The 26115-nt window shown below is 32.9% G+C and overlaps 1 long non-coding RNA gene across 1 annotated transcript; it reads right to left on the bottom strand.

Moving 5' to 3' along the window:
* Window positions 1-20127: 20127 nt before the first annotated feature.
* LOC127736497 (uncharacterized) lies at window positions 20128-22686 on the bottom strand. Its single transcript, XR_007998989.1, has 3 exons — window positions 22525-22686; window positions 21603-21705; window positions 20128-20541 (listed from the first exon to the last, which is right to left on the bottom strand). It is a non-coding gene; the product is annotated as an uncharacterized LOC127736497 (long non-coding RNA).
* Window positions 22687-26115: the final 3429 nt, after the last annotated feature.

Below are 26115 nucleotides of genomic sequence, written 5' to 3' on the forward strand. Positions count from 1 at the left end.
GAAATATTAATGAGTGATAATTTTAAAGGATAAAGATTGTAAGACGGTTTTAATTCAAAACACAATCTGAATATTTTAAATAGAACGGAAGAATTCTGGGTAGTAAAAATTATATGAAGCGAATTGCATTGAAATAAAATATCTTATCATAATGATGCTCCTTGCAAATTTCTATTGTGTGTTTTATATATACAAGCATGTCTTTCTGAATAATTACTTGCTAGTAATTTTCCTTGTATCGATGAATATCTGTTTCAGGATTTTGATAATTAGAATTCCCTTCAGCTCTTGTCATGTTATTGAACAAAAATTTAAAGGAAACTAACTAAACGATGGATAATTATGCTTATATAAAATTGACCTATAGTTGTTAAGAGGAAAATAGGCCGTCATGTGGATTTCACTAGTATTCGTGTATATCATGTAAATTTTGTTAAATTTAATGATGCCTTTTTAAATAGCGTTTAAAATTGTTTCTGAAACATGTCAATCTATCTGATGCAGTATGTATTGTCTCTGAAATGTCTGGTACACAAATTGGGTTTATTCTGAAAATTTTGTTTTCTTTATTTTAAATCCAATTGTGATGGCCTTTCATAAAGTATTTGTTTGTGTTATACAATCATATCAATGCGAGCCGTTGTGATTTTCAAATAACTAGTGACCATACATTGAAACTGCACTTTATATGGAATGCAGTATGTTTATTTCTAATAAAATTTTGAACACACTAACATAACTCATATGTTTTTTGTTTGTTTAAGGATAGATTTTTGATGGTAAATGCAAATACTCTTCTTATTCTCTCAATTTATTTTACAATCTTATAACTTTACTTTGTCAAGGAAAACTATGCAAGACAAAGAAAAGGTTCACAAGAATCACCAATAAAAAAAACCCAAATAAACCACCAAAACTCGACTAACTAACAAAATACAAGTTCAAACAAAAACAAACAACGACGAACAACACATGGTCCAGATATAAAAATAAGAAGATGTGGTATGATTGCCAATGAGACAAAGAAGTTAACAACTATAGGTCACCGTACGGCCTTCAACAATGAGCAAAACCCTTACCGCATAGTCAGCTATAAAAGGCCCTGAAATTACAACTGTAAAACAATTCAAACGATAAAATTAACGGCCTGATTTATAAATAAATAAAGAACGAAGAAAATATGATATACAGCAAGAAACGACAACCACTGAATTACAGGCTCCTGACTTCGGACAGGCATATAAAGAACGTTGCGGGGTTAAACTAGTTTGAAAGCGCCAACCCTCTCCTAACCCTGCAAGTGGTGTAACAGTACAACAAAAGAACAAACTATAAAAATCAGGTGAAAAGGGCTTAACTTATCAGATCGATACAAAGCAGAAAGGCTTGTAACAAAAAAACGGACCGAACGTGGCAGGGTACTTATAATGTTATATTATCGAACACTTTTTGTTAACTTGCTAAGGGCTAATCAAGATTCACTCGATGAAGTCCTTTTGTTTTGATAAATCAACCATATTGAAGGTTTTACATTACTCAAAATGTTGTGATGGACGACCACACAAGCAGTTTGTCTTCGTCATTGCTGCTATGAATAGAACATATGAGAAAAAAGAATATAATATTTTAAACAAGATTTGATTTATATCGGTAATAATAATTGGAAATGTCTGACACTGGTTTTTTGGTTTTCTTTAGAATTGTTGGCATGAATAGTTGAAGGTGTGGTGTAACTGTTCATGAGTCAGCAAAGGAACAAAAAAGCAAAGAAAAGTAAATTTCTAAAATGCAGATATAATTTCAAATGATAAAAATAAAGATAAATGTGTTTTACGCATTTTGTGTGGTAGTTCATTCCATATAACTGATTCAGAATACCATTGTAGTAATAAACCATTTTAAGACGTTTCGGCCACTGGCTTCACTGATTCAGAATAAACAAAATATTTCTTAAACAGCTCAGTTTCTGGATAAGGCTTAGGAACTATCGAACAACCTTAAATAACACCTCTCCAAGAGTAAGGATTATTATCTACTATCAGTTTAAACTTTTGAAACTTTTAGATGCTTCCATACGCAAACATTTTTATAAAGTAAATAGTTGAGGTATTGGATATTCAGCTGTCATCAGCAGACAGGTCTGTTTCACAACTTTCAATGCACAGGGGAAAGTCGTTTAAAAAAACACAATTATTAGAGTTCCAAATATAGAACCTTGTGTGACAACAAATTTTACATATTGTTGTTCAGAATAAACATTACAAATGTTTACCTGCTGTGTTCTGATATTTAGGTATGACTTGAGAAAACTGAGATTAGGACCACTAAATCATAAATTCCAAGCTTTAAAGAAAGAATATCATTAAACCTGCAGAATGATAAAATTAATGGAAATGGGGAACGTGTCAAAGAGTTAACAATCCGACCAAAGAGCAGAAAACAGCTGAAGGCCACCAATGGGTCTTCAACACAGCGAGAAAATTCTGCACCCGGAGGCGGGCTACAGCTGGCCCCCAAACAAAAATGTGTACTAGTTCAATGAAAATGAACGTCATACTAAACTCGAAAACATAGAAATGAACTAAAATTAAAAATCATACAAGACTACCAAAGGCCAGTGGCTTCTGACTTGGGACAGGCGCAAAAATGCGGCGGTGTTATACATGTTTTGTGAGATCTCAACCCTCCCCCTATACATCTAGCCAATGTAGAAAAAACAAACACACAGCAAAGTCCGAGTCCGATGTCAGAATAGGTAACAAAAGAAACTAAGCAAAATGACAATGATACATAAATTAACAAAGGACTACTAGCAGTTACTGACATGCAAACTCCAGACCTCAATTAAACTGATTGAACGATTATGTCTTCATCATATGAAAATCAAGCACAATCACTCTCGTAAGGCTTTGGTATCATATCATCATAAAATATATGAGAAGAACATAACCCGTATCATGCCAACAACTGGTTTTAGAATAAATGTGTTTTTTTTCGATGCAAAGACCCTATGAGTGAATCAATATTAATACCAAAATATGCCATGAGTAGAATTTAAAAGTCTTAATTTAGATAAGTATTTGTACATGTTATTAGAAACATGCCTTTATATAAATTTCTAAAAAGTTGGATGAAAAGCTATAGGTCTGTTATCAGTTCAAAAAAACTTTTCATCAACCTTGTCAACTGGTTTTACCTTAGCATTCTTCAATAAAGAAGCATTGAAACGCCGCATCCTTTGTGCTAGAATCGGCGACCATAGATCATAGGGTCACACAGGAAAAGAAATGGTACCAGTCGGACCAAAACACGTTACGTTGGGAAATCAAGTGACAAAATATTACCTCCCCTGTTCACACTGAACACTTGATCTTCTCAATGTATGTTTGTTCCGTCTTGGCAAGGACGCTTTCAGTTAAAAATTCACGAGAACACGTTCAAGTGAATAGTAAAAATTAAAAAGTTTAAATCAAAACAAAACTTCCATTTAATGATCTCCTTAAATAGTAAACGATGAGAACAGCAGGTAATAGGAGCTTGGTGTAAAATTGATTTACAAATGTAAAATATTGCTTTTCGATTAATTCATGAAGTAGCAACTTCAATTTTAACATGAGAAGGACTTTGTGGAACACTCCGAAAATTGGTAGCCTGAAAGACCTTTATAAAGATTTTGTATGTACATTTGTTTTTTCAATTTTTTTTATAGATATACATTTAAGATTAACATTTTTAGATTTCAATCTCACAAGCTTCTAAAGCAATTACCTCGATAAATACTGAATATAAACTATCGTGTTTTTGCATGCATATGTTCTATAACACAGTTCAACAAATAGTTTCTATAAAATGTACGTTTGTTGTTTAGAAATAACTTTTGATCAATATCGTCACAGGCATTGTTGTTTTGGATTTTCTCGACTCTATCATAAGAAGAGTGAATTTTCTTTTGTTCTAGTTCACTAGATTTCCCACTGAATTGGGTAAGATTAAGATGAGCCAAGTTTGGACATGCTTAGAAATTTAAAACAGTCAATATATAACCGTGTCTATCCACGGGTATCTATCATTCGTTGGAATATATATGTGAGAAATGATGCAATGAAAGGGGTACATAAACTTAGGATGTTTGGTCTAATAGTATCCATAAATACCAGATGATTTGTATATAAGTTTTGTTAAATCATTTAATAGCTCATTCTTGGTCACTGGTGGTACAGTAAATCTTTAATGTTTATCAAATTGATTTTGAACAAATTAACAAAGATTACAGATTGTTCCCCTACCCAAAATTGTGGGCCTTAAAATTTCAACATTTTAAACTGCGATCATGATATGAATATTTGATGAAAACATATGTTAAAATGTTCAATTCTTTCAGTTAAAAAAGAGTTTGACCGATTGCGTCATTAGTGATGTATTTGTTTCGTAATAAGTGTAGGCCACCTCTCGCCCACACATATTTTATCTGAAATATTCTTTATGTACCACATTCTTTATTTTCCAACCAAATTGTTGATTAGCGAGGGATGGCGCCACATTCGAAATTATGAATATAGGTCGAAAATGTGACAGATTCTTGAAAAATGAACTAAAATGGAGTCTATTCCTATTTCAGGTTTTTCATTTATAAATATGAAGCAAATATACAATTATTATTATTATTCTTTCAAAAATAAAACATTTAGCAAAACATACACATAAGATTTACTCAAGCAATTGCATTTTATAAAATATACCTTTACATGGCTGTTTATAGAGGTAACTGACTCTAGTCCTTTGCTTTGTCTACAGTTTCATAATTTCGTTGCTCTCTCAGTTTTTTCCGCACAGGAAGTGAACAAAGTTATTAATAGTATCAGCTATTGATTTTTTACTTTTCGTTGTAAATTGTCTTCTGTGGCCTACTCATATGGTGTATTTAAAACATTTGGGTTCATACTGTGAAGTCATTTTCATAAAGTGACAGGGTCATTGGGGTCCTTTCCCATAATTTTGTAATAATTCTTATTTTGAGTTATCTATGATTTGTTCAGTTATATTTCTCCACAATCTATACTCACAGTACATACCAAGAACATTATATTTATTTCTCTTATTCCTTGCGTAAATGATTTCACTGTTATACTATTCAGGTTGTCTGTCACTTTTAACTCTCTTTTTGCATGTGTATTGATTATTTTCGACTTATAAAATATATAATTGCCGGTCTAATAGTTTTGATTGATTTTTTTTTAATTTCTATAGTAGAAGTCGTAAAAGTTTATTCAGTGAAGCTCGAACAAAAAAAAAATTAAGTAGGACACATAAAGTACAAAGTTGAAAAGCATTGAGGATCCAAAATTCCGAAAGGTTATTTTTGTAGTTTTACTGTGTGTATATTTTATGCCTACATTTGCTTCTTTTTCTTTTTAGAAAAATTAATCATCAAACCACCCCAACCATATGATGTTCTGTTTCTTTCAAATTCGTATCCATGTACTTGTAATTTATCATCAGTTGTGTGTTTTGTTAAAAATCTTTCACACTATCCCACTACATCAGGTTGATTATCAGCAAACATTAGAGTATGCTTAATTAGATTTATCACCGGGTTTGTATATAATTGATCAACACTAAGGGTACCACATATGGAGCAGCATCTGTTTATACTTCCGAAGTACAAGAGATCACCCCGGTTTTTGGTGGGGTTCGTGTTACTCAGTATTTAGTTTTCCATGTTGTGTTTTGTATACTGTTGTTTGTGTTTGGTCATTTTCTTTTCATGCAATGGTTTTATCTGTTTATTTCCGACTTATGAGTTTGAATGTCCCTTTGGTATCTTTCACGGTTATCATTATTCAAACACAAACGGGGGTTCAGTCTACTATTCAGAAGTGCTATAACAGGAAAATGAGCCGCTGATGACTTTCCGAATCATTTCTAGTAGGTCTCTGTAGATGGTCAAAATATCTGTCCAATCCTTAAAGTTTCACCACCTCCATGTCTTGGACAATACTAAGTTCTCCTGTTATAACAATCAATCGATCAATCAATATGCTTGATAAGTTGATAAAATCAAGTAAACTACATATATTTTAGTTTAAAAACATGACGTTTAGGAGAATTCTAGTTCGTTCGTCAAATATGGCTTACGTTATTTAAAAATTATTAACCTTAACAGAAGAATTTAAATTTCCAGGAATTAGAAAGACTCAATCTTGATGGTTAAAGCAATTTCTTACATGAATTGTATTCCTATCTGTATTGTCAATTTTTAATATATCCATTATAGATACCAGGTTTCAAAATTTGTACGCCAGACTCGCGTTTTTTGTCTTAAAAGACTCATCAGTGACGCTCGAATAAAAAAAAGTAAGCCACATAAAGTACAAAGTTGAAAAGCATTGAGGATACAAAATTCCTAAAGGTAATTACAATCTTTTACCAGCTGTATTGTCATAAACCCTAGATTTTATTTTGTAGTTTGTCATTGGAAACATGCTCTGTAAAGTTATAAAATCTTTGAAAAATTAAAATCTTGTAATAACTATATAACTGATTCATAACAGTAATTACATCGGCAACTTTTAAAAGTACCACGGGAGTTTAAATAATTTAATAGTATAAAAGCTGCCATGACGAATACAAGTATTGTCAAAAAAGCTAATTTAGTCACGGAACATGACCTTATTCATTTTTATAGTTCAAGAAAGACTGTTTTTTATTATAACAAATGAATTCATGATCTGGTTTATATAAACCAAGGTATCATTCGTATGGTTTTTTTCAGGAACTTTTATTTAGATATTTTGAACTACACAGTAACATTCACATAGTTTCATCAAAGTTATATTACAACGATTTAATTTCAATGTTTGTTTTTATAGTTTGGACCGTGATTTGTTCAATGTCAAATTCTGAGTTCTGATAAGTAGACCTCAAATATAATTAATGAAGCCTACTTTTAAGACAGTGAATTCGTCAGTTGTAACCTTGATATGTCTCTTCCTAATCGAATTATGAGATTTGAACATCGGTAAACCATTGTCATCTTGATTTACAATACCAACAGAAGAAACATTTTAAAATACTAAATTAAAAACAACTGTAGTTTACTGATTTTCCCATTTCATAAATCCAATAAAAGGATACAAATAAGGATAAAAACTAATGGAATTGCCTGAACCTGCAATGAATGCATCAACCACCATGCGAATCCACACTCAAATTATCATATCGGGATCAGGACATGACCGGTAAAATAACTGATCAAACTAACTTTCTGGTATCTAAAGATCTTAGACCGTGGAAACATATCACTAGTGAGTTAAGACATAAATTGCATCGGTTTACCAATTAATGATGATGAAAGTAAAACTTATGTAGTGTCGATTTCAGTGTGTTATAATATCTCAGACTCTGTGAAAGTGTATTTTGTGTAATGAGCACATCACTATTACATGTAAAGAAGTCCGTATAGTGTAAAATTATGAAAACACGTATTATTTGAGATATAATAACGCCATACGATGGGCTGCGCGCAGGTTAGTTCTATGAAAATGTTAAGTTGACCATTGGAAAGTTAGAATTATTATGTGCGTCATAGATTCTATATTGGAGTCGTTCATCTATTTCAATATCAAAGATCAAGATAAGGAGCAGACTTTCAATTTTCAGAATGTTCATTTTTCTCAAGTTGACAACAATATATGAGATGCACTCACCAAAATAAGGACATTTACGTTACAGGACATCATCAATATATCTGAAATTGACATTCAACCATTTTTGAAAGATATGTTTTTGTGTTTGTTTTTCATGAGGTTTTCAATGAATTCTGCTTTATATGGGACAAAAGTAAAGTTGACCAGGAGGGGCGATCAAATAACACCCTGTTATGCCGACTGTCTGTTGAAAGATCGATCCATAAAACTCAACAAATATGTTGTCGATCAAAATGTCAGCAAATTAAGATTTGTCTTGACTTCAAACAATTTTTGTAGAAAAAGCAAAATTGAATGAGGTGATGTAGTCGGTTATTAATTGAGCATGGGGAATAGTAACTTCAACCATAGATAAATCAAGTTTTGATATTTCTGCAAATTTATATAAACGTACTTTATTTTATTTTTACTTTTACATTGATAGTTAAAAAGGTATTGAATATTTTCTTAGTTTAACGGAAATTCATATAAAATAAGACGACATTAGTTTAACGTATTTAAATCTCGCAAATGGACTAAGAAAAGACAAATCAAGGAAACATCAAAAACGGAGTGTGGACTTTAAAAAAAGCGAGAGTGGATGTATCAACAGGATGAGTGTCTCCTGCGTGCATCAACATTTTGTCAATATACCTTTATTGCATAAAAGAGAGTCGAAAGATATCAGAGGGACATTCAAACTCATAAGTCGAAAATAATCTGACAACGCCATGGCTAAAAAAGGAAAAGACAAACAGACAAATAATAGTACACAAAACACAAAACACGAAATAGAAAACTAAAGACTGAGCAACACGAACCTCAACAAAAACTTGGAGTGAACCCAGGTGCTCCAGAAAGGTAAGCAGATCCTGCTCCACATGTGGCACCCCTCGTGTTTTCGTGTATCTCATGTTAGTACAAACCCGGTAATAATTCTTATTCGGTAGATCACATTCGTGATAAGGGGACGGGATTGTAGTTAGGGCATTAGGAACATATCCGCTATCATCTGTGAAACGGTTATTCCATAACGGTCAACCAATTCGTGATGGCGTCCATAAAATTTACGAAGGAATTATTTCACCTTCACCACATGAAACTCTTGGTGTAATAGCTTCCTTGTGAGCAGCAACCCTCTATCAAGGAAATCATGATAGTAAATACAAGCCGTGGAATATCGTATCACCTGGGAGATATATACTCCGTATGAAGGCGCTGCTGGAATGTTGCTACATAGAAACTGAAAATTCACAATTGGAAAGCTGAAATCATCTCTTTTGTCGTATAGTTTTGTTTTCAACCGACCCTCATTGTCAATTTCTAGATGTAAGTCAAGATATGAGGCAGGCTTAACTGTATCTGTTGTATCCTTAATCTCAAGTTCGAAGAGATAGATGCGTTCAAAATAGTCACTTAACTTTGAATTATTTAGTGAGAGAACATCATCTGTATAGCGGAAAGTCAAGTTTAAGGATACTGCTAACTTCTGTTCCTTCTTCCTAAGAAGTTCCTGTATGAAGTCAGCGTCATATGAATACAGGAACAGGTCTGTAAGAAGAGGGGCAATGTTGATTCCCATGGGAATGTCGATTGTTTGTTGCAAAAAAAGTCCTCCAAATGTATAAATATGTTCACCGTGTAGAACGCCACATATGGGGTGTTGGCTATGTTTGACACGGGGTGGTGTTTTGAACATGTTGAAGCGGAGAAAAAGCGATCAAGGTAAGTAAAAGTTTCAAGATTCTTTTTTGAGAATTCTTAGCACCAAATAATGTATTGCACGAAAGGAACCGAACCATATTTTATGTCCATCAAGCAAAAGCAGACGTTTCCTACGCTCCGTTTTCTCAAACACCTCTAGCAAATTTTCCGATGTTGCAGATTTTGATACTTCAAATCCAAGTTTCAGGTTCAAAAACTACTTTTGGTTATTTTTTCACGTATGATTTGTATTGAAATTAATTCCTATCATAGAATATAACCAAATACTAGCTTCTTAGTCCAAATGTATTGGTTTTAAAGTTAATTTTTCATCGAAATGCAATGTGTCATGCGGGGTGTCAGATTTTGCATAATATGTTTTAATTATAATATTAAGAACAAAGCTCAAGGATATGAAGAAAATAGATTCAGTGCTATATGATGTTTTATGCAAAATCTGACACCCCGCATGACACATTGCATTTCGATGAAAAATTAACTTTAAAACCAATACATTTGGACTAAGAAGCTAGTATTTGGTTATATTCTATGATAGGAATTAATTTCAATACAAATCATACGTGAAAAAATAACCAAAAGTAGTTTTTGAACCTGAAACTTGGATTTGAAGTATCAAAATCTGCAACACGGAAAATTTGCTAGAGGTGTTTGAGAAAACGGAGCGTAGGAAACGTCTGCTTTTGCTTGATGGAAATAAAATATGGTTCGGTTCCTTCCGTGCAATACATTATTTGGTGCTAAGAATTCTCAAAAAAGAATCTTGAAACTTTTACTTACCTTGATCGCTTTTTCTCCGCTTCAACATGTTCAAAACACCACCCCGTGTCAAACATAGCCAACATCCCATATGTGGCGTTCTACACGGTGAACATATTTATACATTTGGAGGACTTTTTTTGCAACAAACAATCGACATTCCCATGGGAATCAACATTGCCCCTCTTCTTACAGACCTGTTCCTGTATTCATATGACGCTGACTTCATACAGGAACTTCTTAGGAAGAAGGAACAGAAGTTAGCAGTATCCTTAAACTTGACTTTCCGCTATACAGATGATGTTCTCTCACTAAATAATTCAAAGTTAAGTGACTATTTTGAACGCATCTATCTCTTCGAACTTGAGATTAAGGATACAACAGATACAGTTAAGCCTGCCTCATATCTTGACTTACATCTAGAAATTGACAATGAGGGTCGGTTGAAAACAAAACTATACGACAAAAGAGATGATTTCAGCTTTCCAATTGTGAATTTTCAGTTTCTATGTAGCAACATTCCAGCAGCGCCTTCATACGGAGTATATATCTCCCAGGTGATACGATATTCCACGGCTTGTATTTACTATCATGATTTCCTTGATAGAGGGTTGCTGCTCACAAGGAAGCTATTACACCAAGAGTTTCATGTGGTGAAGGTGAAATAATCCCTTCGTAAATTTTATGGACGCCATCACGAATTGGTTGACCGTTATGGAATAACCGTTTCACAGATGATAGCGGATATGTTCCTAATGCCCTAACTACAATCCCGTCCCCTTATCACGAATGTGATCTACCGAATAAGAATTATTACCGGGTTTGTACTAACATGAGATACACGAAAACACGAGGGGTGCCACATGTGGAGGAGGATCTGCTTACCTTTCTGGAGCACCTGGGTTCACTCCAAGTTTTTGTTGAGGTTCGTGTTGCTCAGTCTTTAGTTTTCTATTTCGTGTTTTGTGTTTTGTGTACTATTATTTGTCTGTTTGTCTTTTCCTTTTTTAGCCATGGCGTTGTCAGATTATTTTCGACTTATGAGTTTGAATGTCCCTCTGATATCTTTCGACTCTCTTTTATGCAATAAAGGTATATTGACAAAATGTTGATGCATGCAGGAGACACTCATCCTGTTGATACATCCACTCTCGCTTTTTTTAAAGTCCACACTCCGTTTTTGATGTTTCCTTGATTTGTCTTTTCTTAGTCCATTTGCGAGATTTAAATACGTTAAACTAATGTCGTCTTATTTTATATGAATTTCCGTTAAACTAAGAAAATATTCAATACCTTTTTAACTATCAATGTAAAATTAAAAATAAAATAAAGTACGTTTATATAAATTTGCAGAAATATCAAAACTTGATTTATCTATGGTTGAAGTTACTATTCCCCATGCTCAATTAATAACCGACTACATCACCTCATTCGATTTTGCTTTTTCTACAAAAATTGTTTGAAGTCAAGACAAATCTTAATTTGCTGACATTTTGATCGACAACATATTTGTTGAGTTTTATGGATCGATCTTTCAACAGACAGTCGGCATAACAGGGGTGTTATTTGATCGCCCCTCCTGGTCAACTTTACTTTTGTCCCATATAAAGCAGAATTCATTGAAAACCTCATGAAAAACAAACACAAAAACATATCTTTCAAAAAATGGTTGAATGTCAATTTCAGATATATTGATGATGTCCTGTAACGTAAATGTCCTTATTTTGGTGAGTGCATCTCATATATTGTTGTCAACTTGAGAAAAATGAACATTCTGAAAATTGAAAGTCTGCTCCTTATCTTGATCTTTGATATTGAAATAGATGAACGACTCCAATATAGAATCTATGACGCACATAATAATTCTAACTTTCCAATGGTCAACTTAACATTTTCATAGAACTAACCTGCGCGCAGCCCATCGTATGGCGTTATTATATCTCAAATAATACGTGTTTTCATAATTTTACACTATACGGACTTCTTTACATGTAATAGTGATGTGCTCATTACACAAAATACACTTTCACAGAGTCTGAGATATTATAACACACTGAAATCGACACTACATAAGTTTTACTTTCATCATCATTAATTGGTAAACCGATGCAATTTATGTCTTAACTCACTAGTGATATGTTTCCACGGTCTAAGATCTTTAGATACCAGAAAGTTAGTTTGATCAGTTATTTTACCGGTCATGTCCTGATCCCGATATGATAATTTGAGTGTGGATTCGCATGGTGGTTGATGCATTCATTGCAGGTTCAGGCAATTCCATTAGTTTTTATCCTTATTTGTATCCTTTTATTGGATTTATGAAATGGGAAAATCAGTAAACTACAGTTGTTTTTAATTTAGTATTTTAAAATGTTTCTTCTGTTGGTATTGTAAATCAAGATGACAATGGTTTACCGATGTTCAAATCTCATAATTCGATTAGGAAGAGACATATCAAGGTTACAACTGACGAATTCACTGTCTTAAAAGTAGGCTTCATTAATTATATTTGAGGTCTACTTATCAGAACTCAGAATTTGACATTGAACAAATCACGGTCCAAACTATAAAAACAAACATTGAAATTAAATCGTTGTAATATAACTTTGATGAAACTATGTGAATGTTACTGTGTAGTTCAAAATATCTAGATAAAAGTTCCTGAAAAAAACCAAACGAATGATACCTTGGTTTATATAAACCAGATCATGAATTCATTTGTTATAATAAAAAACAGTCTTTCTTGAACTATAAAAATGAATAAGGTCATGTTCCGTGACTAAATTAGCTTTTTTGACAATACTTGTATTCGTCAAGGCAGCTTTTATACTATTAAATTATTTAAACTCCCGTGGTACTTTTAAAAGTTGCCGATGTAATTACTGTTATGAATCAGTTATATAGTTATTACAAGATTTTAATTTTTCAAAGATTTTATAACTTTACAGAGCATGTTTCCAATGACAAACTACAAAATAAAATCTAGGGTTTATGACAATACAGCTGGTAAACGACACCACTGAATTACAGGCTCCTGACTTCAGCCAGGCACATAAAGAATGTTGCTGGGTAAAACTTATTTGAAGGCGCTAACCCTGCCTAATGTAGCACGTGGTGTAGTAGTACAACATAAGAACAAACTATAAAAATCAATTGAGAAAGGCTTAACTCATCAGATGGATACAAATAGAAATACATCTAACAAAAACACAGAGTGGACGTGGCCGGGAACTTGTACATCCCAACAACAAAAAGACAATGATTTAAAGAAAAAAAATAAATATAACACGAACGACTATGAAGTATTGTTATGCAGATGGTTAATATTAACAAATATGTGAAAAAAAGTCGGTTGATTTTTCTCGACTGTCACCATAAATATACTGCGCAAAAAGATTTGATCACAAAATCAGCTACTAGACAAAAAAATAACAACTACGCAAAAAACACTAAATGCTTTGTTTAACCACAATCTCTGTCTTTTTTGTCTACAACATATGTATATATATATACTATTTGTGTTTACATTTTTGCTTTTTCACGATTGCAAACAAGGTTAGTAAACATACAAATTATAACATTCTTTAAAAAAGTGTAAATAGAATAACAGTCGCACGATATTATTAAAGGGATCCAAGTGAAAAATAAGGGGGTAGACAAAAAACAAGAGAAATATTCTAAAATAAGATATCGAATTGAGGGTTTGGGGAGGCGGGCCCCTTTGGATATGCGTCTAAATGATGCAAATCGTTGAATTAATTTTGATTGAACTATACAATATGATAATCCGTCTTATTAATTGAAATTTTAATCTCTTATTAAAATTCTTGTTTTTATAAAGATAAGAAAAACACTGAAGTAAAATGATAAAATTGAAAATTTGTATCTGACAAAGAACAATATAACATTTCAAATCGTGCACTACCAGTATGAGGTCATTATTTTCCTTGATAAAAATGCAAACTATAATTTACTTCAAAATTATATTCGTCTGATAGTTTCTGTTGCCGATTTGTGGATTTATTTTTTAAAGTTCAATCTATGATAGATGTAAAAAAATCATTGCCAAAGTCAGTCATTGCCCAAATTTTAATTTTAGAAACAAATAATGTGAAAATAAAGCCAGATTTAACATATTCGTGTGTAAGATTTTTAAAATCTTATTGATTCACACTGAATAGGTTGATTGATTGATGGTTTCTTAACGTCCAGTGGCAAATATTTCATGCATGTTCAGGACGATACACACTGAATAGGAAATCATACTGTGACCTACATGTATTGATATTCGTTTTCGTGTAACATGTACATGTATCACGATTTCGTGCCCCCTTCATGTCAGTTCTTAACTGTTTTACATTTATGTATACCTTTTACTCTATCAAATGATTAACTAATAAAATATTCTTATATTCTATTGAATAACATTCACGTACCTCACAATGAGGTTGGTTGGGGGAGGGTATATAATTATATCCTGATTATCTGTTAAAAAAATGTATTGCTATTCAAAAGAAAATTATTCTGAATATTTCATTCGATTCAATTAAAATTGTTGAAAAAATAATCACTTTTCCACGATAAAATGTCATTACAAATAGACAAAAAAAATAAACATAGCACCTACACCTTTCCATAAACTAAGTTGGTAAAATAAATTACTTACAAAGTGTCTTGTATTTTTCATACACCGTTATCAGATGGTAACAATTCATTTGTGTCTTACTTCATGCAGTTACAGTAATATTTTTATTGTGTATGGATAATAATTTCTAAGGTTTATATCTAGATTAATTAGTGAGTTTTATTTCACGTTCTAAATGAGCCGTAGGGCGTATTAAAACCTGAACGCATTAAAAAGGAATATCCCACTTTAGTGTGGTCGGTAAAATAGGATGCTAAATTTTGCAAATCTTTATAAAAAACAATATTTTTTGGACGGTATTTACGTCAGATAATGCATATTTTAAGGTTTTTCTTGTCGCAGAACACACCTCGGGGTGTCAGGATTGCCCAAAGAAAGACCTCCCTACGGTCGGTCTTTCATTTGATCAATCCTGACACCCCTCGGTGTGTTTTACGACAAGAAAAACCTTAAAATATGCATTATCTATAACATAATTTCTTGTATCTTTTTCAAATTTAGGATCATAATTCTATTTACCCCGAAAAAAGAACGGGCAACATGAAGGTTACAATCTTGTTAGTGATTGTAGTGACAGTCTTTGTCGCAGGTAAATATGTTTCTCTATATATTGCTGGTGTGTGTAGATAAAATATACTATTCAAGAGTCACTGTCAGTAAAAATTGAGCTTTTTCCTTAACATGTATCAAAGATAAAGTAATTTGTTTGTAAAATATTCTCTCGAATTCCTTTTTTCAACGCTTCCAAAACGGTTGATAATTATTTTCTAAATAAACACGTGGTTTGTTTGATCTCAGTTCTTCATTGTTCATAATAGAGAATCAAGTCACGTTTTCTTTATTTCCTCTGAATTTTCTATTACGACATTGCGATAACTTTTGCAGTTTAGTTTGAAATATTAAAACATGTCTTGATTCAAGAGTTTTGTTTTACACTCGATGCAGTGAAATAATTTGGTCTTAACTCAAACATTTCCAGTTATTGTTCATTCATTTCAACGAGGTGTACAGAAACACCATGATTTGTTTTCAAACAATTAACATTATTATTATACTTTAACCATTAAAATGTCAGTTTTTTATTGGCTAATACGAGGGAGATAATTTACCCTATCCCATGGCTTAGTGGAAGACAAATTTTGTATGTTACCCTCTCGAGCAGATCAATAGAAAATTGATGATTTAAAGGACAATGCATCGAATTTACATCAATAATTTTAAATACAAAGCTCAAGTTCTACGTTTTGTTCTCTTTTCATTAACTGTCAAAATAATAAAAACACCTTGCTTCACTTTTGTTGTTTTTTAGTACATGACGTCATAATAAAGTACTTTCAATTTAAAATTCAAAAGACAATGGTTAATGAAAGAACATTCAATATGATAAATTACATATCACGTAGCTGAGAGAGTAATAAAGCAGAGATTACACATTGAAAAAAACATTGTCAACCTTGACTTTGCATGGGTTTACAATATTTTCTCGTGATAGCAATCTGCTCTATCACCCTCTCATCTATGTGTCATTTATAGAATGTGTTCCAGTTACTTTTATTCATTTAAGTCTACCGAAACTCCGTTATCTGATGTACAAGTGGGAGGTTAAGGTAGCTATAAAACCAGTTTTTTGGAAAATGCGTGTATCAATTCAGGAATATGACAGTACATTTTTACTCGTTCCATTAGTTGATAACGTTTGATTTTGTCAGTTTTTATAAACTTCCTCTTTTTAAATTAACCTTGTAGGTCGGTATTAATGTTATACTTTTTGGTTTATCTTATACAAGTCTACAGAAACACTTAATTTGCTGTCAACAAAATAACTATGCATTGTAAACTTCGTGAAAATGCATAAAAGTTATTGGTCTTATTTATCTTGAAGGTACGGAAGCTCATTTGCATGTTTGCACATCGTACTACTGTGCCAAGTTTTGTGCGACTTTGGGTTGCACACTTTATGAATGCCGAATAGGTAAAGGTAGCTATAAAACCAGTTTTTTGGAAAATGTGTGTATCAATTCAGGAACATGACATACATTTTTACTCGTTCCGTTAGTTGATAACGTTTGATTTTGTCAGTTTTTATAAACTTCCTCTTTCTGGATTAACCTTGTAGGTCGGTATTATTGTTATAAAACTTCGTGAAAATACATAAAAGTTAATTGGTCTTATTTATCTTGAAGGTACGGAAGCTCATTTGCATGTTTGCACACCGTACTACTGTGCCAAGTTGTGTGCGACTTTGGGTTGCACACTTTATGAATGCCGAGTACTCCATCCAGGGAAAGGTTGCATCTGCTATAATTGCAGCAGGGTAAAATCTCCTTTCAGAGCTACTCCAGATGCTAAAAGTATGAATGATTTGGATTACACTCCAGTGTCAGTATTTTTTCCCGATTCTATTGAATCATATTATTTTACAAAATGAAATTCATCAATAAAACAAAATTAGTTATATATCAATAATGTAAGCTCTGTGCTTAAGGTCGTACTTTGACCTATAATTGTTTACTCTTTACACATTGTGACTTGGTTTGAAAGTTGTCTCATTGCATTGGAACTCATACCACATCTTTTTATTTCTATTGAATAATATTTACAAACCAACGTTAAATCTAAAAGCAATATTTTCTATTTTTAATGTATAATTGATTAAATTCAATATGCCATTCAATACACCCTTTGTAATTCAAAATGGCAGAAACAAAACGACCGCTTTATACAAGACAAACGGTCTAAATAAGTCGCTAAAATAAGTGAGAATGGGGATATGTTGTCTTTTATTGTGCCCCTTATTGATCGTTAAAAAACCGTTTTATTGATATAACAATGGGTGGTTGGTCAATTGTACGAGCATATTTAGAAATAGTTATGTAATAGTATTTGAAAAGATTTAATTCAATTTGGAAAATATTTTGTATGTGAACTACATGAGAAAATCCTTTACCTTTTCAGAATGAAGTCGATGGAAAATTTAGACAACGGAATGGATATGTTATGAGCAAACTATTGACATGCAGATCACAACTATATACCTTTGTTACTCCTCTATTCGCTTTTCCCCTTTGCTACACAATTTGTACTATATAGGTCAACAGAAAATGCATTACAAGTAACAACTTGAAAATTTAACAAAAGGTGTTTATACACGTTCAGCTTTTTAATCTAAATTCCCTAGTTGTAGTCTCCATGTTCTATTAAAATAGCATAACTGGGAATAAACCAAACTGCATAGAAATCTGCATTCAACACAGGCTTCTGATATTCTCAGATTTGAATACACTCAGAAGAAGGAAGAATGAAATATGACCAGAACAAAATTACATTAATGACGAATAAACAGATACATGGAACATTTTACAATGCCGAATAAAACAAAAACAACACCTGAGGGGTCACACGAACCCATAACGGTGCATTGACGGGGTAAATATGAGATAGAAGAAACAAAAAGGGTTGGTCGAATTGCAAACTCATAAGTCTTTAATGAACTGACATGTCATGGCAAAACGGAAAAAAAAAAAAAAAAACGACAAACAGTCTACAAAACACAAAATAGAAAACTATAGACTGAGCAAAACTAACCCCAGCAATATACCGGGGTGATTTTAGTGCTCCGGAAGTATAATCAGATCCTGCCTCACCTTTGGCATCAGTCGTGCTGCTAATGTTAGAACATGCCCGGTGATAAGTCTTGTTCGGTAGGTCACATTCAAAGAATAGTGGATGGGACTGTTGTCACATATGAAACAGATATGCTATAGCGGTCAACAAATTCGAGATAGCGTCCATAAAAATGTCAAAGGGATGACTTCAACTTCACCTTTTGAAACTCGTGTTTTAAGAGCCCCTGCTATGCATACATCGACCACCATCCGAATCCACAATCAGTCAAAATGTTGCAATCAGGAATGCGATACAATCGGTATATTTACAGACCAGACGACTGTTCTGGTATCTATATATAACACATAGAGCAAGAAAAAATGTCACTTGCGAACATTTAACACATACACATTGTATCGGTCAACCAATTCATGACAGTGACCGTCAAGCTTATATTGCGTAAATTACAATTGTTATCAACATACATCAATGTCGACAAAGGCAGCTTTTGTGACAGGATAACACCCCTATTTATAAAGTCCGTATACAGTGAATATTTACGGGCTTAACAAATAAATTGACTAATAAGTCTTATTGAACCTTTTACTTTGTGTGTATTTTCGTCGTCTTTCGTTTTATTTTTCGCCATGGCGTTGTCAGTTTTCTTTCGACTTATGAGTTTTGAATGTCTCTTGTTATCTCCCGCCTCTTTTTTTTTTTTACACCTTATAATATTTGGTTTATGTGATTTCAATTGATTTTTTTTATTTGAAGATCACATACTGCATATTAACATAAAAGTAAGACAAATTAATAAAATGTAGAGTAAACTGATTTTTTAACACGTGGCTTGAATATATTTTTATTTAACAAATGTATGCCAAAAACATATTTCGACAAAAACGAACAATAACATGGCCAAGGAGAAAAGCAAAGACAAACAACAGTCCATTAAATGCTACACAGAAAGCTAAAGATAGAGCAACAAGAACCAAGATGTACTCCGGGGTACATTCCTGCCCCTAAAGCGGCACTTGTTACGTTGCTTATGCCCCCTTTCACAAACACGGATTTTTTTCTTACGAGTCCTTATGGATCGCATAAATTGACGTATTATTACGATTTGGAAACTATTACGACCGATTTAGGAGATGTTAGGATGTATTAACGGTTTATTACAAATTTTACGAGTTATTACAAATACCAGTGAGGTATTTACGGCTGCCTGTGAATGACTTCGAGTTGGCGATGCGTAAGGACTCGTAAGTAAAATCCGTGTATGTGAAGCGTCGATATTGTCAGAATTGACTTTGATATCAAAATTAAGCATAAGATCACTCTCTAATTGAATCTTGTTTTGCATTTTGCATCCAATTTTCATGTTTCAGTAAAAATACTATCGTCTTTAGTAAATTCCTTGTAATCAGTAATCTATCATTAAGAAAATACTTATATGAAATAGAAACTTTTAAATATCATAAAAAATGGGAGACATACCAGTGTAATGAAGCTCGAATGTTGCTGCAACAAAACGGAAATTGAACTTTATGATTCCTCAATTGTTTCATCACCGAGTAAGAATTATTTAAGAAGTTGTACCTGCCATGAGTAACACAAGAGGTGTCATATGCACATATGAAGAAGGATCTGATCACCTTTCCGGAGCACTTGAGATCAACGAGGTTTTTGGTTGGGTTAAAGTTGCTCAGTATTTAGTTTTCTATGTTTTATGTTGTAACAGAAGCATGTTGTTTATCTTTTGTCGTTTTTTGTTTTTTTTTTCTATGGTATTGACAGTTCCTCTTCTTGTGAATTTTGATTGACTATTTGGTACCTTTGCCCCCTATCTAAGACTATTAAAGTAATTTCGAAAAGTAAGTGTTTCTTAAATTTATTACAATTTACATACTGGAGTTAACTTTGTTTGGCAATTTGCCTCCGACAAAAAGTCAGTGTTTGCGAGGGAATTCCTATTAAGCATTATGCATTCAGTAGACCTACTGAGATTGACATAATCAGTCAACTCAGAACTTATTCTTGCTTTTGTAGTTGACCACAACCAATAATGTCTATAACCATGGCTATAAGTTGTGTATACGACACCATCTGTCCAAAAATTCAATGCTGAAATTAAAAGGATAAGAATAGTATATATATTACATGACTTTAAAAAGCGATTTAGGTTTCATACTTAACATTAACTTCCCAGCTAATGATTCTAAACAGAACGTTATTCATCCCAAGGTTTACAGGTAGAAGAAAAATAAGTAAACGCTAATATCAGAATTTTAAAAATCTTCGATTACCATATAAAAAGCTTTATCCTGCAATCAGTCATTTATTGTACATATAACAGGTACACAAAAAAATTTTCACTTTTATTTGTACTTGTAGAAATAACGTCTCCTGTTACGTTGCGTTCATACTGAGCAAACGGTAATGTGAATATTTCCTTTTGTGTGACAGTTCCTTTTTAGGACCGTGCGAGACCCGCATGTGTAGTTAATGTCTTTGAACACCCCTTGTAAGTATTTTGGTGTCTTCTTCGCGGTACATTGTACGTGTTTAAACTATGTCGAATTCATTGAAAAATCAGATACAACTCTTTGAATTTAAACAACTAAATCTTAAAGTGCCGGGTGTAAATTACAGGATAAAAACGCATTGTACGAAATATGAATTGTATTTGTACTCGCTACGAAACAGGAGAAAAGCTCGGCGAGCCCCGCTTTTCGTCTGTTTCTAAAGCTCGTACATATAAATTATATATTTTCCGACAATATACATTTATAATATAGTTGCATGTTCATCTTTTATTTAAAAAACAAAAAAGAGGCCAAGAATTACCAAAATTAGTAAACTGCACAACAAAACACACCTTGCACCAACATCCACAACTTGGAACATCCCTAGATTTAGATATGTTCAAGTGAAGAGTTTAAACGAACTTAATGCTATATTAATCCTGTAAACTAAAGACAACCCTAATGTCAATTCTCAACAATTATTTTAGTTTTTGCAGAATGTACTTACTAAAAAGATAAATTCTAAACGTACGTGTCCCTTTCAAAAGTCACCTGGACCAGTTATCTGCCATATTTACATACAGCATAAAAAAGTAAAGTTCAGAAGTTTTTAATTTAATTAAAAAAATTGCCATGTTCATATAAAGTATTCATACTTACTTTGTGAATATGATATTTTTGAAAGAATATGGAAAAACACTTGTTGTAGATTGCTTAGCGAACTGAAGTCTGAAAGTCTGGTACATTTACTCTGACAGTAACTCTGAAAAATGAACAAATTTATGTCAAAAGATTCACATTCAGATAGCTCCTTAGAGTCCGTGACATAGGCGTTCGGAAATAACTGGAAACACAAAGTAGATATGTTTTACGGTGAATAGACTTTTTGATATGTTGATTACACGCACTGACTTTCGATAACTGCAAATTGTACTACTCTTAGATCGGTACGTTGTGTATTTAGTATTATAGCTAGTGGTTGTCTTAAGTTGATGTCTGTCATATTTGTTTTTCGTTTATTGTTTTGTACATACATTTGTGAATAAATGGTTTTCTTGTTTGACTTTTTTGAATTCTGTTATCTCGGAACCTTTTATAGCTTACACGACTTATTTGAACCTATATACAGTATTGGTTTCGATTCTTGATGAAGACCGTACAATGACCGATAGTTGATTATATCTACGTCATATATTCTCTTGTGGATAGGTGTCTCATTGCAAATAATACCACAGCTTCTAATTTTTATATTGTACATTTATTTTCCGGGCAGTATTTTCCCAATTGAGCTTTTATTTTGGGGTCAATTTTTATACCTCTACATCATGCCAGTTCTTCGCGTCTTTACCAAAACTAGAAGATGCCCGAGAAATCGCGGTACAATTGTTGAAACAAAGAGTGTCAAGGGTGCCTGTGTTTACACATAAAAAGGGGGAGGGGTCCAGACGTCGGGTGCCTGTGTTTACACATAAAAGGGGAGAGGATCACTTCGACACGTTCAACGCCCATTTCATTTTTGGACTGTTCTGCACCTGAGTAAAAAGGGTGGATGTCGTTTAATTTAGCAAAATGATGCACTCACAATACAATACAGGATCCTTATAGGCCTAACTGTCCTATTTTCTATCCTTTCTTCTAACTTTCACTTGGATTTCGCCGGCAGTACGTCGACTGAGCATGCGCGAAAGCGTATTAGACACAGATTGATAACGGTCTCCGAATTTGGATATTTTTTTAAAAATTGGCGTTTTCTGGGGAAAAAAGATTGTTTCAAAGACAAATTTAGGAAGTACAAAACACTACATTTATACGTCATATCACAAATATTTCTGACTTTTTATGATTTCAGAGGAGTTTCGGCTCAATGAAATCAGTCTCTTCCTTTAGTTGTATAGATGGTAACACGAATGTCCATAAAGCTGAAATCCTGAAGGACATTGTTTTGATGAACGGTGACCGCAGCCTACTAAAAAAATTCGCAAATATCTTAAAATGTAGTCAATAATCATCTTCCAGGTGACGACATTAAACAAAATCATTTAAATATTCTCATCATTGAATACATAAATTAAAACAGTTCGTTCAATTGGTTTCGTCCTTTTAATTTTTGATGTATCGAAAAATTCAAAATCAACGTTATTCTTAATGTTTTAAGGAATCAAGAAGCTAAGATCAACGACAGGCGCGAGATGCAAAAGGGATATTCAAAAGTAAAATAAAAAAATACCGAACTCCAAGAAAAATTCAAAACGGAAAGTCTCTTATCAAATGGCAAAATCAAAAGCTCAAACACATCAAACGAATGAAAAACAATTGTCATATTCCTGACTTGGTACAGGCATTTCCTTATGTAGAAAATGGTGGATTAATCCTGGTTTTATAGATAGCTAAACCCCTCACTTGTATGACAGTCGCATAAAATTACATTATATTGACAAAAATGTGTGAACAAAACAAACAGACATAATAGATAAAAATGTCAAAAATAGGGGTACAGCAGTCAACATTGTGTTATAATCTTAATTACTACAAAAAACAAACAAATATGTCAACAAAGAAAAACAAAATGGCATATAGGCAAAGAACATAAACAAAAATGAAAGACAAGAATACAAAAATTGACCATAGCACAATAACATTATGACGGGATGTATAAGTACCGAGCCACGCCATATGGATATTACCAAAAATGGACTAAACAGTAAAGGTAATAATTTACAAAGACAAATAAAAGAACACTATAACACGTAATGAAGATGATAAACAACGTCAGTACCTAGAATCTATACTTCAAGACCATCATGTATTATTTGTGAAGTTGATACGAACCCACAAGTCGAAAATAAACTGACAATCGTCATTTAAAACAAACTGGCAATCGTCGCTTAAAACAAACTGGCAATCCTCAAATAAATTATCAATGATTGGTAATTATTACTTGAAAAAGATATAATAAGATTTAAAAACAAAGCTAATACTATTCAACCACATTTGTTTAACTTTTGTCAACGGTCTGGTTATCGATTCTGATGTGTTTTTGCTATTCATTGATTGATACTTTCTAATTACTGATATTAGTCAGGAGTCGGTTTCACAAACAAACTTACGACTAAGATTGATCGTAAGTCATGAACAATTCAGTATACTTACGATCAATCTTAGTCGTAATTTCTTTTATAAAAACGGACTCCTAGTTCTTCTGTAGCTGTGAAACCGTAGCTTTTATGGTCCTTATGATATTTTTGACAAATTGCGGACAATTGTCAAAAAGTATCATAAGGACCATAAGAGCTACGGTTCCGCAGCTAGCGCTACTGAATATCAATTCATTTTCTGATTGAACATATCTTGGGTAATATATGATATTGTGAAATTGTCCGTTAAAAGATTCTGTTTGTTTTAAAATCAAACATTTTCTTATATTTTTGTAATGTTTATAAATCATTACCACCATGCTAGTAATCATAGTAGTAGGAAATTGTGTTGTTGTTGTAGTCGGTGTAGTTGTCATGACAACATTGTCATTACATAGGTCATAACTGCAACAACCTCCTTTAAGTTGTAACTGTTGTCTTTTCCAAATATTTGTGGGCTCGATATCTTAAATCTCTGACAAAGCTTTAATATGAAATATACAATATACAGTATAATTCTCTCTCTCTCTCTCTCTCTCTCTGAATATAAGTCAGAGCCTTAACCACGCCTAGGTATATAAAATATACATGTCCCACAACAGCATTGTAGAAGAAATGTGTTCTATACATTTGAATACATCAAACAAATGTGGAAAACAAAATTCAACAGAAATACATATTGGTATCTGACCGACTAATGTCTTGTGATATTTAAATGATGGATGCAATATGATAGATGAGGGTATAACACGCTTTTTTGGATGTGGGTTATAGGGGTTAGAAAAGTGTGATATGGAAAAAAGACAGGGAGAATAGGAAATTGACAAAAAAGGGGGAGTATGTGATTTGTATAACAGTTTTAAGATTCATACTGAAGTAGAGTGTACATTGCCAGAAAGCTTGAATAAATTGAAGAATATCGACAATTTTTTTCCGAAGCATCCAAAAACGTTAAGGCATCCTATCAGCTCACACTAGTTGTTCAGCGATTGCAAGGTTTAGTTGTGTTTCGAGAGGGTTTCAGAAAACTTTGAATTGCTCCTTGGTTGCTTACAATCGTTAATTGAAGCTAATCCTGATATCGTTTCCGAAATTAGGCTTTTTAAAAGTTATTTCACAAAGATGGTTGGAAACTTTTTTCTCGGATGCGAAGTAGAGTCGTCACTCTAGGTACCCTTGAATTTGTTGTATCTTGTTCATAAAAATGTACCGTTCTTAAAAAAATACACATCTTTGCCTTTCCTTTACTTTACTAATCCCAATTATAACTACAAGCGCCTTGAAGGATTAATGCCGTTTTTTAAGGTTGTTAAATGCCAAAAATAAAAGAAATCAAAATCAACTTAGGGAATAGAGCTCTCCTGAATGATAAATCAACTTAGGGGATAGAGCTCTCCTGACTGATAAATCAACTTAGAGGATAGAGCTCTCCTGAATGATAAATCAACTTAGGGGATAGAGCTCTCCTGAATGATAAATCAACTTAGGGGATAGAGCTCTCCTGAATGATAAATCAACTTAGGGGATAGACCTCTCCTGAATGATAAATCAACTTAGGGGATAGAGCTCTCCTGAATGATAAATCAACTTAGGGGATAGAGCTCTCCTGAATGATAAATTAACTTAGGGGATAGAGCTCTCCTGAATGATAAATCAACGTAGGGGATAGAGCTCTCCTGAATGATAAATCAACTTAGGGGATAGAGCTCTCCTGAATGATAAATCAACTTAGGAGATAAAACTCTCCTGAATGATAAATAAACTTAGGGGATATAGCTCTCCTGAATGATAAATCAACTTACGGGATAGAGCTCTCCTGAATGATAAATCAACTTAGGGGATAGAGCTCTCTTGAATGATTCTAGAAACAATATCTTTAAATTGTAAATCAACTTTCTATTCGACAACAAACCGCCAAATTAGAAACCGGGGCTTTGTTATTGTATGGTTATCAGAGGGAGACACAAAGTGTTGATAAACTTGATTTTGAAAAAATTGTTAATTGACGAAAAAGAAACTACGTTACAAACATTACCAAT

The sequence above is a fragment of the Mytilus californianus genome, unplaced genomic scaffold, assembly GCF_021869535.1.
Source record: "Mytilus californianus isolate M0D057914Y unplaced genomic scaffold, xbMytCali1.0.p SCAF_31, whole genome shotgun sequence".
Lineage (NCBI taxonomy): Eukaryota > Metazoa > Mollusca > Bivalvia > Mytilida > Mytilidae > Mytilus > Mytilus californianus.